Below are 16137 nucleotides of genomic sequence, written 5' to 3' on the forward strand. Positions count from 1 at the left end.
TCCTGCACGGCGAAAGGGGCGCGGAGCGGGGCGCGGCGCCAGGCAGGGCGCGGAGAGGGGCGGAGGGCGCGCCCCCCCCGCGCCGCGCAATGGTTGCGCCTGAGAGGGGCGCGGGGGGGCGGCGGGCCCGCGTGCCGCGCATTCCGCCGCGGGGCGCGCCCGGCGGGGTCCCGACCCCCGAGCGGCTGGAGCGGCACATCCCGCAGCGCTCCGGCCGCAGCGGGACAGCCGCGTTTGGTGCACCCCCCAACTGAGGGGCTGACCGCTCCGAGGCCATAAATACTGYGGGCTTTAACTCTCTTAAGTTTTTCTTGACTTGGGATGGGGAGGGGGGAGGAACATCCGGTCACAGCCCTCGCCAGTGCCTCAAGGCAGCAYTTGAGAAGCAAGGGAAAATTCTTAGCTTTTTCACGAAATATAGGCCTAAGAAACGTTACAATTCTTAGGTAGTAAGACTGGGACAGACAGAGWAAAGGAGTTCCTAACTTCACTCGCTCGTAGTCTGTACTGTTTACATGACTATATTTACATTACTCACTGATGCTGACAATCTGGCTTCTAAGAAAGACCAGAGCTATAGCTTTGTCAGGCCACTGACTCTGATCAGTGACACTGCAGAAGAACTTCTGTCACGGACATGCATCATCAGGCACCTTTTGGTTTCTCTTCCTCTTTCTGACAATACGGTGGCCCCAATTCCATACACCCCAACACGGTCATGGGAAACAGCTGGGAAGAAACAGAAAATCACCAGGTAGTTCATTACGAAAAGGCCAAATAACATCCAACAATGCTAGTATTTACTATGCTTATTTTCATTTAGTACAAAACCCCATAAACTTCAATTACTCACTTCCCTAGAAATAACCTCTAACTATTTTGGTATCCTAGTAATATTGCTACCACAGATCAGAGACCATCTGAACACAGCATACGGTAGGAAAGCATCAACACTTGGCAAAACTACATTCTGCATAACTTTTTTTTTTTTTTCCTTCTTTCAACTCCTAAAATGGATCTCATTCAGTTTGGCCTTGATTTGATAACACAAGTTTAAGGTCTGCTAGTACTGGATGAAAAGCACTGCAGCCACATGGTGATCACTAGCACTGGAAAATGTTTGATGGAATAAGCTTKTACTGGCAGACTATATGTCAGCTCAGGTACCGTCTGTCTGTACTACCCTAACTTCATGCTGGATCATAGAATATTCGTATTCCCACTGCTGGCATAAAGCTAACACAGAGGCTTAATGTTAGGATAAATTCAGATTCCCTAGTCTGATTAAGGTCCCATGTCTGCTTTACATCAGTTGGCATGAAAAAGCAACAGTTCAGCAACTGATTCTGAGTGGAACCTTTTTATTTTTTTCTTTTTTTCCCCCCTCTGATCAGGTTAATTTTCTTCCAGTTTATTTCCTTTGTTGGGTTCAGCATGTGGTTGTGCTGTTGCTCATGCCAGTGTAATGGAGGAGGCAGCAGTGAGCAAAAATAGGCAGGGGCAAGAGGGTGGATGTGAATGCTTGCTTTGGCAGCAGTATCAGATAATATGGGCTTAATATGTTCATGTACCTGTGGCTTAATTTGACAGAATGTAGCTGTGTGCTCATGCCYTCCTGAGATGTACCACACACAACAGCTGATCTGTGCTCCGGTCTTACTTATTTCAGCCCCTTGGTCACAGATGTCACAATCAGACTCAGTGCTGAAGCACCATCTTAAAGCAGTACAAACTGGAAAACTGACAGGCTACTTCTGCTCAGATATCTATTTCCAACTGAAAAACAAGAAAAATATTTTCTGGACAGTGCTGCAGTCACCCCAAAGGGGTGACAAAACTTACATCGGCTCCACCTTCGGGAGGGCTTTGTTAGCTGGAGATGTGTATAGTGACCACACCTTCCCCTCGAAGGGAAAAGCTTTTCAAAAGCCATCAATCATCCTTTGCTTCCTTCCTTCTCCTCTTCCTGCCCCATCCCCCAGGGAAGAGGCTGGAGGGATGTAAACACTATATGCTCGATTGGGTCTCAGTCACTGTCATACCAGGGAAAGCTCTCAAAAATGTTCCAAAGCAGTGTCTGAAACACTGCTGTCTTGCCCTCTCTGCTGTCACATGTCCCATGGCTTCCCATGATTTGGACATGATTTCCCTCTCTGATTCAGTATGTGGCCCATTTCACTCAGTTACCAGTACTCTCTTTCCTAACATACCAGGAAAACACACAACAGCAAATGTAATCCTGTAGACATGTACTAGATCACAATCTAATGGTATCTGATCATTTATTTTTGTTAAGGAAAAACTGATTACAGAATTTTCTGAGAAGAAAACATAATGTAATTTCCTAAGTGCTAAAGTGCCTATCAACATTTTTTGTTCTTTTTAAAAGGCTTGAGTAATGTGTCTCCAGTTTTGTCTCAAACAGGGAAATAGCTGCCTTCCAGTAGATTTGACAAGGTTATCAAGAGTACAGAGCCAGATTTCTTACAGGGGTGTGTCTGGAGAGAAAGGGACAGCAGGGCTAAATTGAAACATGAGAGTTTCTGACTGGACACCAGGACAGCCAGACATTGCTCTGAGAGGCTSTGCACGCCCCTTTCCCGAGCATTTTCAAGATCAGACTGCGTACAGCCCAAAGCAACCTGACCTGATCCTTATGCTGATGCTGCTTTGGGCGGGAGGTTGGACTACAGATCCCCTGAGGTCCCTTYCAATCTGAACCTAGGCTCATATAAAAAAGCTGCTTTGTTCTTACTCCAGAACATAGGCAAAATTATTTCTGTGTAAAACCCTGTATTTGAGATAATGTTGATAAAGATCAAGATAATTGCCTGGACTTTTCAGTACTTGTGCAGTGATATATCAGTTCAAGTACTGACAACAGTTCTACATATTTCCTACATATTCTTGCAGTGAGATGCAAGAAGCATGCTTTGTTTGCAAAGAACAGTTTCAGTCTTACTGACTTAGCAATGCTAAAACTGAGATGCCTAATCTATAATATGTACACAAATACAATCATAAAAATCATCTTTTAAAGGACTTTGTTATTAACTGCATACAACAGGTGTGAACAGACTTGCAGGTAGTCAGACATATTACTGCTTGCAGTTATAAATGAGCAATTCATTTTGATCCTGAGGGGAAAATGTGACCACAGGGTCTAAGAGTGCCTCTATAAATCATTCAGAGCTTCTTTAAATTACACAGAGTTGCTTATTCAGAAAAAAAGGGGAAAACTTATGAGCAGCTGTGGTGCGTTTTGGAAATACAATGTAGCAATTTACATGTTCTGTTTTGTTTGTTTGCTTGTAGGTTTACAGAGCGACAGTGTAAATACAGAAACAAAGACACATCTGGAAACCAGGAGACAACTGAAAGTACTCACGAATCTTTCCAGTAATGTTTATCAATCTTAATGAATAGTAGACTGGTAAGCCATTATTTTAAAAACAGTTCTACGCATTTAAGCTGCTACTTTACCATTTCTGTTCTAAATCAAATTCATGGCTTCCCTTACTTATCTCAAAATTCAACCAAAGTAGCTATTTCCCCTCAGGGCATTCAGTGCCTCTGTAGGACAGATGGTCTCTCAACCCTGGTTCTGCTTTAAATGGGAAACTTACTGTCTATTGAAAACCCCTAGGAGTCCAGACTGGATCTCCTGAATTTCATTACAAATCTGCTCTCCTGACCACTTCAGGGCCTTCTGAACACCCACTAGTGGAAAAGTGATTGTAGGCACCTCATTTCCCCACCTTGAGGGTACCTAGGAGACTTTCACCACAATGCTCAGTTCCTTGAGCATCCATCCTCTCATCAGACTCAGTCATGTGGAGAAAGACAGAAACCAGAGCAGGCAGGAAGCTGAGCCACAACAATGCAAAAATACTTTAAAATACCGTATGCAAGCCAAGGAAACAGTATGCAGGGCTGAAGTTCGAGATATTAAGCATTTCCTGTAAAGTGTTAATAAAGGGATATGTGAAGTTGAGTATCATACAGAAGCAGATTTTTAATTTTAGGCCTAAATTCATCTATTAGAACTGAAAGCATGAAAAGCATTTCTAACAGCCAAAGTAACAGAGTAAACTTTATTACATGGGAAGTTCCTTTAGAAATAAGTTATCTCATAATTAATTGCTTTTATTTATGTGTTCTCAGTATGCAGGTAATGAAAACAGATCTGCATCTTGCTAAGTGAAGATGAGGCGGAAAGGGCAGTAGAAATGGGACACAGTAATGTTGTAAACATGCYAAACACTTTATATATAAAATCTTCTGTAATTTTTCTTTTTTATTAGAAAAAAAATTATTACAAAACAATGACTTCTGCAGAATTACATGCTCCACTAAGAGTGAGCTATTGTGTACACAATGAGAAGCTGTTGTTTAAGAATGSAGTCTTCAAAATAATCACATTAATATATTCAACAATAAGAAAAGTACATCCATGATGATCCAAAAAGGGAAAACAAATAATCTTTTTCAGCTGTACCACTTCAAATAGTGGTACCAAAGTGCTACAWTACTTCTACTCTACACTAGAATATTAAAAATGCCATAATATCACTCATTATAAAATACGAGTGCACAATCTCTGTAACAGATTTTTTTTATCTGAACACATCAGCTCACGTGAATCTGGGAATCCTCCAACCTATCTCTGATTTTCCCATAAACTCTGCTGCAGAGTTTTTTTCCCTTAAATCCAACAACTCACTGTGAAAAACGAGCTCCCTGCAGTGYTCCCATAATGTGTCTGCTGTGGCCCATGGGGTTGCACCTCCAATGACATGCTTTGACTCCTATTCATTTTGGCTTGCTGTTCATTCCTTCCCTGCTTCCTTAAATGTTCTTGGAAAGACATTCAATATAAATTGCACAATTATATGTAATTGTTGCCATTCCTTCGCTGATGACTGGTGTTAAGACTATGAATTTTGTGAGCAACACAATCTCCTGTTAATGCCATGCCAGCATTTTATATTATGGAAAGCACTATTTATTACTTGAAAGCCATGACAAGAGGCTTCCTTATAGAAGCAGTTCCACTGTCAAACAAATCCGTTTCCTAAATATACCCTGTATATTCTGAGAAGCACAAGTATGAAACATAATTACTATAAAGGATTACTATGTAACAGAAATTTAAGGAGGCTGCTTATAATCAGTAATTAAAACACAGGACAAAATGCAACAGTCATTTGTGGAATGAACTGAAATGACTCTTAAAGATCTCACTTCTGCCATTAGCCTGATAATGTTGCCACACATTTGTTTGAAAGTATAAAGCAGTCAAAGTCTGTAAACAGTTGTTGAMTATATTGTAGAATAAAATAATAAAGTCTGTCCAAAATGACAAAGCATATTGCTCTTTCTGCTTTGTTATTAACTATGTAGAAAGTTCATCAACATTATATTGAATTGTATTTATTTTTTAACTTAGACTACTAAGAGCTTACTCTTTTGACATGTTTTTTTGACTGTTTGTTTTTACATTTTGTGCAGAATACATTTTTGGAACATTAGAACAAGAAAGCAAAAATATTTGCTCAGTATTTTCTAGGAAACAATGATTCCATGCAGCCATTTGATTTTTATAGATTTACATATTTACATTTTAATACAAATATTAATAAAAGATGAAGCAAAAATCTGAAAATACACAAACATTTTTTTCTAAAACTTTAGTTTGTGGGGTTCTAAAGCAGGGTTTTAACTTCTGTTTTTTAAACAGAAAGGAGGCTCTTTCAACTGAACATAATATGTTCAATTTTGATGCCCTAGGTTTTCTTGGATGACATTGTTCATCATATTGACCAGGCTTGAATGGTTACTATTTTATGAGAATTTTAGAAAAAAGAAAGAAAATAAAATACTCCTACAATTAAAATATGTTTAACGATTGAGAACAGTTAATGACAATTAAAAGATAAATCACTGCATAATGGTTAGAGTGGAAGGTCTAACCATGAATCAGCCAGACATAAATTTTATTCCTTTGTGTATTGTTTTCTTGGTATMTTAGGCCAAGAAATAGCTTCAGATTATTCAGTACACTGCTGTTACAGAAAAAAAAAACCCAGACTCTTGCCTGGTCTGAACACATCTATAAACTGGGATATACATTTTGAAGCCTTGAATGAAAACAGGCACTATTTGCATTGTAAGCAGGTTTGGTATTAAGGCAATGAGGAGCAGGCAGGAATCATAACACACATGGGAAAAARGGAAGAAGACAGAGAAAGTCACTTATGATATAATAGATCAAAAAGATGGAGTTGTCATCACTAGTGCAAATTCAGGCTTGTACGTTCAAGCATGGGCTTGAAGGATACCTGAGGAAAAGACAGAGCAGATACCGTTCTGCAAAGCTCTGCTGCAGACAGCAGGCACAGCGGCAGCAGCCATGAGCCAGCCTGGGGACTGCGTACAGTACATGTGGGTACCTTGGAATAAAACCACAAAACACCACTCTTTCCAAACAATGTTGTTGTCCTAAAATGACTCTTCTTGCTTTTTTTTTTCCCCTTTCCCTGGAATGAAGTCCTGTCGTGTTTGTTTGACAAATACTAGTAGTCAAGTGAAGAACTGACAGCTCTACCCACTGACAAGCACTGTGCAAATTTTTCCTGTCCTCACACACTTCCCTRTCAATTAACCTCATTTCTGACCTGCAAATGTCTTTACAGTGCTCCAGCTCCCCTGAGTACACCATCAACACTGTACCAGCTCTCTGGGGTCCATTTACATCATCTCAGTTGGAGTGTGAGAAACTAATTTCCATATAGAATTCAAAGGGGCGTATAAATTTTATGTTTCAAAATTACAGCCTTTACCCTCCATGTTTGTTTTATAATCACATATAAACAGAAAGATGTTTGTTTATAATGTGCAATCTGATTTTAACGACCTAATTTTAGAGTACAATGTGAAGAAACAAAATAATGTGCCAGAAGTTAAACAAAYGTTCAATTATGAGCCTTAATCTTATCTCATTTTCAATATCTTTAAACTAAAAACACCAAATAAAACTTGATAGAATTGCTTCTGAAGTACCTGGAATAGCTTACATCTCTGAGAGGCACTATGGATTTCAGTTTGCCAAAGAAGATGTAAATTGTATTTTTCCTCTCAAAGTATATGCTCTACCCCTCTGAGTTTTGAAATTGTATATTTGCTACATTTGCACAACTTCCACAACATCAATATACTACAGAACAAAATGATCAACAGACACATGTTTAGGATAAGGCAGTTATTCCTCCCATGTAAATCCATGTTGATAAAAATCATCTGGCTCATGGTCATGGCAATGGAAGACCTCCACCATCAAGGCACTCAGCATTGGCAGTGGATGGTTCCCCATGCCTCAGTAACCTGCAGAGCCCACTCTCAGAGGTGAAAGGCATGTGTAGCTCGTGCTGATGCAGCTCTTTCCTGAAGGGCTATAGGATCCTGAAGGTGTAGGGTGTGGCTAATGCACCACAGACAGGTGAAAAGGAGCTGAACACCAAAGCCATCTTCTGACACACTGCATAGGCATCAGCTGCAAACAGGGGCCTTCTGACACTTCTAGTCTGAGCAAAAGTAACAAACTGCATTACTACCCCAGGTCTGTGTCTTCACCATCAGCATTTGAGTTTCTGTAATTTTAAATTCAGATATGATCTGAATATTTATGTTCAGTAATCAGTAAATTAATCAAGATGGCTAGGACAATTTATTTCAGGGAGTAACTCAYAGACTTATTTACTAATGTTCCATACCAAGTCTCACAGGCTGGCAGCACCACAAATCACGGTGGGAAAATATTTTATTGCATCATAATTAAGTTTTACATTTATTTAAGTAAATAGATTCTTAGAGTTGTTTTCAACACATTCTCTTGAGCTCGATTCAAAGTATCAGATACTGCACAACCATATTTCACAGGTCTGATCACCAATATCAATGCATATAAATCAAAGATAAAACCTGGAATGAAATCCTGGTCTGATCAATAGGAGMTTTACCAGCAGGTCCAGATTTCACCCAGAATGAAAGCACTYACACTGTGCTTTTGTGATTTATTGAGTTATTCCTCAACACATTTAATGCCCAGAGATTCTGAAAAGGAAGAAAGGTTCWACTTCTTTTGCCCCAACCCTGCTCTGAACTTCATGGTTTTGAGCCCTTTGCTTAATCCACTGTTTCTTTCGCTTACTGATTCAAGTCACTGAACCAGCAGCTTTTCTTTCTGCCCTGGCAGGGCATTGAGCTGGGTCACTGAGGTGTCTAACAGGACCATCACAAGTTAAGTGGCAGAAGCACACAGCTGGGGGAAGGCAAGGTGGGTGTCCCTCCTGTGAGGAGGCTGGGAGGTTTCACTCAGTCTACAGCTCCCTCATGGAATTTTACTCAAAACATTTTYACTGACAACCATTTTTTAACAATACATTTCCAGTCATATTCTAGAGAAGTGAAGTTACTGTAACAACCAGACCCCAGATACTTTATGCAGATGGGCTGCAAGCGAGTTGGGTGAGCAAGTTCAGATAACACAAGAATGAGGCTGAACTTTCGCCCTTAGTTCCAGTGTTCTTTGAAGTTCTTCACTGCTTGCAACTCCTTCCCCTATCTTCCACTATTGCGGCTTCTGTCAGAGGCTCTGCATAGTCAGGATTTTCTCCATTCTGGGATGTTCAAAAAGAATTTTGCACTAAGCTCCCCAGGGACCAGATCTTCACAATGTTTCCAGGCTTGCAAGTACAGCTTGCTACACTCATTTCTGAGAAGAGCAAAACTCCCAGCTGTGTTTGCTGAATGGAGCTCTAAGACAAATTATTTCAGCAAATGGCTACGGGAACTTTCTATGAGTRCTTACTAGGAAGAAATAGATTATCTTCTTCTAGCAGAAATTTGGATAATTTTCTCAATAGTATTTGATGTGAATCTGTGAATATATGCCYATGCACACACACCAGGTTTTTGCTWCTTATGCATCAAAACCACAAATAAACAACTGCCCACTTCAGGACTTGGTCCAGTTGTCCCCTAATATAATCCATAAGTACAGAACGAAAAAAAYAAGGCACTACCATAATATTGATTTTGACTCTAGTATATGTTTTACCCTTCACTGTTCTAAAGATCATTGAAAAGTTCTCATGTAAATACATATCTATAGATGGAGCTTTGTTGTAATTTTCAAATTTATTTGTCAGATATAGTATTCCACCCAATTAGCTGAACTCCAAAATAATATCAAACTAYATTTGGTAAAGTACACAAAAATGTGTTTGGTCAAACAGAATGCTTTTGGAGACCCACAGATACCACTGCTCCAGAACACAGGCTTAGGTACTCCAGGAGCAAGGAAAGGGTAATGATTTGGAAAGACAAACATGCCTGCTTCTTATACCCTCATTGTAATCAGTTACTTCACAGCAGACAGTCTCATTACTATAAATTGCAACTTGAGGCACTTTTGCCTTGCAAAGGAATTCATAAAAACATGTCAGATCATGTCAGCTGAGATGTTATATAAATCACATTCTGCACTAAGTGAAAAAATACATTTTGCATCCAAGGAATTTCAGATTGTTTTCTGAGTAGAGCCCACTGTTTCACAACTCAAGAAGAATTTTCATCAGAATTACAGACATCATTTAAAAGACAAGAAAGTTGAAAGTCTAAATATGCCTAAATGCTTCCATTTTAATCTCCTTGTTCACTATATTTCCACTAAAGTTGCTACTTCATTCCACAGAAGGGCTGTTCCCAACAGTGCCTCAGTCTGTGTAAGCACACCATTAACTTCTGTGCTTGCTTGTATGGAAGAGACATTACCCAGAGAAAAAGGAGTGTTCTGAAATCAACTACAAATGTAATGACAAGAGGTATGAGTAAAGAAAAATCCTTACATTGTAATACCAAATTTAACTGCTCCTGACACCAGTAACTAACTCCTAACTTTTTCTGACACTATGAGGTCTTTGACTTCCTTAAATCTGATTTAATATTCGGTAACTTGAGAAAGAAGAAACCCTTTTTTTTTTTTTTCTAGCGACAACATACAGTATGACAGTTCATGGGAGTAAATCATGTAGGCACATGATTTTGCAGGAACAAAGCCAGAGTGAATAAAAGACAAGAGAGCTGTATTAATCCCTTGGTGACTATATTCAGTAGGCTATGCATTGGTTTCACTAGAAGATTTGACCAGATTGTTCTTTCTTCATTCTTAGAGAATGGATAAGAAAAATAGGCAAAGATAAGTCTTTGGGWTATAAATTACTTAAACTGCAAAATAAAGTCCAGTTTGCATCTTCATAGAAAAGGTTGAACTATATTACACATTTTGTATCAAAATATGTAATACCTGACCACAAATCAGCCTAAGCAGAATCACAAAAAGAAAAAGTTAACTCATGCTGAGCTTYCTTTCCATAGTTTTTACTAATGTCATTGTAGGATACAGAAAAAAATCTGTTTATTTCCCCTACMAAAATCAGTTTAAGTCTTTGAAATGTCACCAGTGTACTCGACCTTTGATTTTTTAACAAAACAAAAGGCAGTCTTAAATTAACTAAAAGGTTAATTCTAGAATGTATTACCATAACATTTCCATTTAAAATAGTACATCCTCATATAATCTATATTTTAGATTCCTCAACTACAACTGGTTTAAATGCTTGAAACTGTCTTAATTACTAATTTTCTACTATGTTTGGCTGATAAAATTCTACTTGAATAAAAACTGTGCTAGAACTCCTTTGTTAAAATGCTAAACCAGCTAGGCAATGTGCCTCTCATTAACCACCAGCTAGCTCTTGACTGACACTGTAATTGCCTGCTAGGCAGCTCACCCTACAATGGAAATTATTTTATGGTATCTACCTACGGATCTCAGTTTGTGCTGGGCTACTCCTCCTTCTTGCTTCTTTCATGAACTGTAAACTATAAASTAAACATACAAGGCTGGGGGGGAGAAACTCTGCCTTTTCAAGCTGAGAAACTCCAGGTTTCAGAAGACAGACAGTACTTAATACTGTTTATTGTACCACTGCAATTATTTGGTACTGATCAAACTAATAAACACACCGTTTGGCAGAATGGAGACCTGGGACAACTTGAATAGATGTGAGCTCCTCTTCTTCACTGAGACTTCATTTGTAGCAGATCTGATTTAAGAGATGTCTCTCCCTGCCATAGCATTCCCTCTCCACAACCATGCCAGCCACTTATTCCACCCTTCAAAGCAGACATTACCACATTCCTTAGCTGGACTGAATCAACTGCTTTATGCGGGTGTGCTATGAAGTGAAAAAGAAAACTGATATAGTTTAAATCTGTACATATACATATATATTTTTTTTCCAATGTTCTGCTGTAGAGAGCAGCTGTAACACAAAACAGGCTTGGCTAGACCAGGGAACAGAGGCAGAACTTCTAAATCCCACCCAACTGCTGAGGGAGCAGCAACGCCAAGATGCAGTCTGACTGCAGAGCCCTGACCAGCCTCCAAACTGAAAGCAAGCAGTTACTCAGCTAGTAGCTGCACATAAATGTTTTCATTTTGAGAGACATTTGCAAACACAGAATGTCCTTRGTTTTGTCCTCAGATCTTAGTGAAACTCACAAAGGAAATAATCTTTGTTTAAAACTATGCTTCAGAAAGATTCTGTGTTATACTATGTGCTTGGAAACAAACTAAAATAAACCTCCATAAACAAATAAACCTCCATACAGAGAAGGGACATGATGTGATTTATAAATCTGAATGTCAGCAGTTTAAAAAACAATGTGGAGAAGTTACACATTTAGCAAAAAACTTAGGTTCACAGATTTCCTCACGTGTAGGGCAAATCTTTCTTCAACAGCTGAAATCATGGTTACAGTATCCTCCTATTCAGTCATTTCCTTAATTAAACCATTGAACTTTAATGTGAAATGCAGCCATTACAAAACCAGAAAGGAATCTGAACAATAACAATCCAGTTAAACGGGCAGCACAATAAGCAAGAGCAATATCAAGAACACTGGCTGGCATGTTTTGGTTAGAATCAATGATGCTGTGATTACCTGAGATATTAAATCAAGCTCAAGTAAACTCTGTGCTGGATCAAAGTTGTGTGAGCTGCATGGTACAATGCAGGGAAACTTGGCACAAATGGGCTCTTCTTGGTAAAGGTTACTTAAAAACCAAACTGAATGCCATCTTTTCCCAAATTTTTGAAAACTTTAGTCCAACAAAAGGTATAACTCATCATGTTCTCAAACATCTGTCCTGCTCTGAAACGGAAGATTATCCAAACGGATGCATTTTTTAGTCCCTTTCTGCCTCCCTTCTACTCCAACCTCGTGGTCCCCAGTGGTGCCCAAAAGGTCAATGTTCTCATTTTAAGCAGGCTGCTTCCCATGGACAGTCACTRCATTCACGCCTCTCTTTGCCTCCTACAAATGGTCCAAATGCCCTGAGAGCCAAAAGCCAAAACCTGGCAGGGATACTGGTCACCACTGCTATACCCAGGACAGTGCCTGTTGCATCAGTGACACTTGAGTCTGTTCCTTGAGCAGTACCAGGAAACCTGCCTGGCTCCAGTGCTGTGACACTCAGCAAACAGGGCACCAGTGCAAGAAGCCGCCAGGAGTTGCAGGCAGGCTCCACAGTTGTAAGCCCTGCAGTGTGCACTCTGCCTCAGCAGCAGAAAGGCAGCTGGGGTGTGCTCCCACCTGACCTGGGCCACATCTGCACAGCCAAACATTCCCACAAGGAGCAGATCTGGTCACAGTATAAGGTTTTGATACTATTAGTTCTTTCCTGTTGCCCAGACAGTAATAACTCGGTGGGTCTCTAGTTACACAGCCAGCTCAAACTCTGGGTAGGTGTGAAGGGTCACTGAGTCACTGCAGGGAAGGGCATAATCTGTTTTCCAGGACAGTTTAGACTGTTGGGGCATAGTGCCTTCCTGAAGATGCAAGGCCACTAGCCAATCTAAACAGCCAGCAACTTAGTTTTTCAGGGATCAATAGGTCATTAAAAAATTAGAATGAAAATGAAAGAGTTTACAGAACAAATGCTATCAAAATTCTGGTGCCCACTATCTAAAATAAAGATACTCCTAGAGAAATCCTTACATCTGATCAGCTTAATTTTGACTGGTATAATCAACGAATTTTCAAAATAGTTGTAAATATGTATACACTTGCACTATTTTTTTCCTTCTTATATGTTTTATACTGCTTAACTCTAAAAGGAAAAGCATGTTAGATGTGCGGAACAGATTGACCTAATTGAGCCACGTCTGCCATAATTCAGTTACACTTACAACTTTAGAGTGGGCTGAAGACACAATGTTTAATTCTGAAGTGCAAATCTTGTTGCAGAGATTGACASTCAATTAAAAAGGCACACTAAAATTTGTAATTTTCCAGGTATCGCCATACCTCCAAGAATTCCTAGTTAAAAAAACCAAACAGACAAAACCTCAGTTAAGAGAGTACTTCTAAGACACTGATCTGTTCAGGCTGTGGAATAAGGCACAATTGTGTTCTCTTCTCTGCCTCAAACAGGACTCTTCTAAACGTTTCTCATAGCTAATTTTGTTCTTAATTGGAAAAAAAAAAATCCATAAAGATAAAAATCGAAAAATCTCTTAATTATGCATTTTAAAGTGCATGTTGTCTGCAGTCTGATCCAGCTTCCAGACAGTGGGATTTTTTTTTTCCATGTATTCAACAAGAACGATGGGTATCATGTTGCTTACTTCAACACTGCAATCTGATTTGTGCAGGCCAGCCCAAGTGGAGAGCTACTGAAATCAGCAGGATTCTTTTACGGTACAAGATAACAGTGCACAGATAAGGCTGAAGACTGAGGGCTAGGCCTAGAGCCTGCTGATTTATCTAATTGGCTGCACTCACATACCACCAGAGTCTGCCTGGCTCTGCCAGCAGAGCTCTGCACAGGAGCAGGCAGTGCCCCAGCACACGCTGCAGGGCCCAGCCTTCACCTGATGCTGGAAATGCCCKGTGGCAGAGTGTTCTGGATAAACACAAATCTTGTTTTCACAGGTGCCAATCCAAAGTGACTTTTTGGTCCAGTTTACAAAACCCAGTTTGGAATGAATCCTGGATTTCTGTGTTGCTAGGTGCTTGTAAAACACCGCAAGTCTCAAAGAGCTAGTAATTAAGTAATAATAGCCATCATAAAATTGTAAAATTCCTATATACCAGATAAGACCATAATCCTGGTGGATGACATAAAGATAACTAACTACTTTTTCCTTGAAATGAAACATAAATGTGATGATGTTTGCTAACATGCTATTCTTAATACTGCTTTTACTTCACTAACTCTGCTAAGAGAAATATTTTTCAGTAATATTGTAAGAAAAAGCAATACTTGTATAATAATCCTGTTAGTCAGACTGACACACAGAGATGTAGAGGCTTTGTTTGTAACAAAGATACTTTAATAAAAAGGGAAAATAAATCTTTTTCTGGGATGTACCTCCAAATTGAAATGGTTTTCAGGTGATGGAAGTGAGTGTTGTGCTGCGTCTCCAGCCTGATTACTTCCTGCAGGGATGGTTTTGTCATTGTGCCACCACCACTCCCCTGTGACTTCTAAACAACCCAGGGTCACTGTGTCCTCTCTTTAATTAGTATCTCACTGCTGGAGGGAGGGGAGAATGTCAAGGGAAAAAAGAGTGAGAAGACACTGTAAACAAAGATCCTCAGGGGCATTCTTAACAATTTGGACAAGGAATGAAAAAAATGCTCTTTTGTTGGTGGAAAAATGAAAAGAAATGGTTGGCGTGGTCCAAATTTTAGTTGTAGTTATACGAATTAGGACAAAATAAAGAGCAACCATGCTAAGAAAAGAAATAATTTTGTTCCCAAGAGGGCTTTATCATCCAGCAGATGAGGATGCATTCTACATTTTACAAGAAAGCCGACTCAAATATGGTGTTCYGACTATAAAGCAACCAAAGCCCTAAAGAGTTGCCTCTGCTTCCCTTAGCACTGTAACTGAGCTCAGYTGGGGTGATAGCAATACTTTTTATTTGCATTGAAATAAAACTTCCAGTGGGTACTTTTTGTACAAAAGTATTTGTACTGTAACTTACACCTATATTTTTCACAGAAAATACTGGATAATCCAACAATAAAGTAAAATAGCATATAAAGCAATAACAGTACCCCACCAACTTCACAGCAGATAATTAACTTGTCCTGAAAGTTTTCTAGAGTGATGAATCACAAAAATAGCAAATATTACTAAAGACTGGACTTACCATAAGGCAAATGTTGTGCATATAAACACATGGGTTAAGAGTTAAAACATTTACCTTTTTCACTTTCCAGGATCAACAATATGACACACATGGAAATTTGCATATGCTTTTTAGCTAAATACACCCAAAATGTCAGTGCTTGCACAAAATTTTATTTTTCTTAGAATCTTGAGTATTTTACAATATTTCAGATTACACTTCTTCCGGTTGTCTCCTGGTAAATCAGGAAGTGAAAATTGATTTTAAAAGAAACTCTGCTGACAGAAGGGTTTCTCTTTAAAGCTGACAGCATGAGAAGTTAAATGGCAGTTTGTCAGTCATTTGGCTATTGTAGCACATAGTGGTGGCCTTCCCCCTCCTGGAATTTCCTGCTCCAAGGTAGGCCCTCAGGTTACTCATGCTAGAGTAAAGGGAAAGGGAAAAGAAACCACATGTGCTTCTGAAGAAAACCATACATGTGAGGAGCTGCAGAAGAAACACACATTTGGAATATCTCTGTGGAAATAGGAGTCCCAAATCCAGCCTGGAGCCAGCACTCACACCACATCCTAGCATCTGCTGCCTTGAGTACTCAGGCATGGAACTCCCTCAATTTCTGCTATCAACATTGCCACAGTTTTATATAAAATAATGAAATAAAGCTAATAAGGAAGAAGAAGAACAGACTCTGTAGCCTGTGGCTATGGCACTAATTCCAAATACAAGAAAAACACATTTGATTTTTTTCCCTTATATTCTGTTTCCAAACTACTGAATGCAGAAATACACGGAGAGTATATTTAGGTCTTTAGGTACCCACAAAATTAGGTAACAGTTGAGGCAGGGCTTTACTGGAGTGCCCCAATGACAG

General features: G+C 39.5%; 1 protein-coding gene across 4 annotated transcripts in view; it reads right to left on the bottom strand.

Annotated features, from left to right (window-relative positions):
* Positions 1-16137, bottom strand: part of RBMS1 (RNA binding motif single stranded interacting protein 1) — a 139217-nt gene that overhangs the window by 88489 nt on the left and 34591 nt on the right. The window lies entirely within an intron of this gene.

This window comes from Malurus melanocephalus, unplaced genomic scaffold (assembly GCF_030028575.1).
Source record: "Malurus melanocephalus ecotype Western Australia unplaced genomic scaffold, MMel_1.1 scaffold_81, whole genome shotgun sequence".
Taxonomy (NCBI): Eukaryota; Metazoa; Chordata; class Aves; order Passeriformes; family Maluridae; genus Malurus; species Malurus melanocephalus.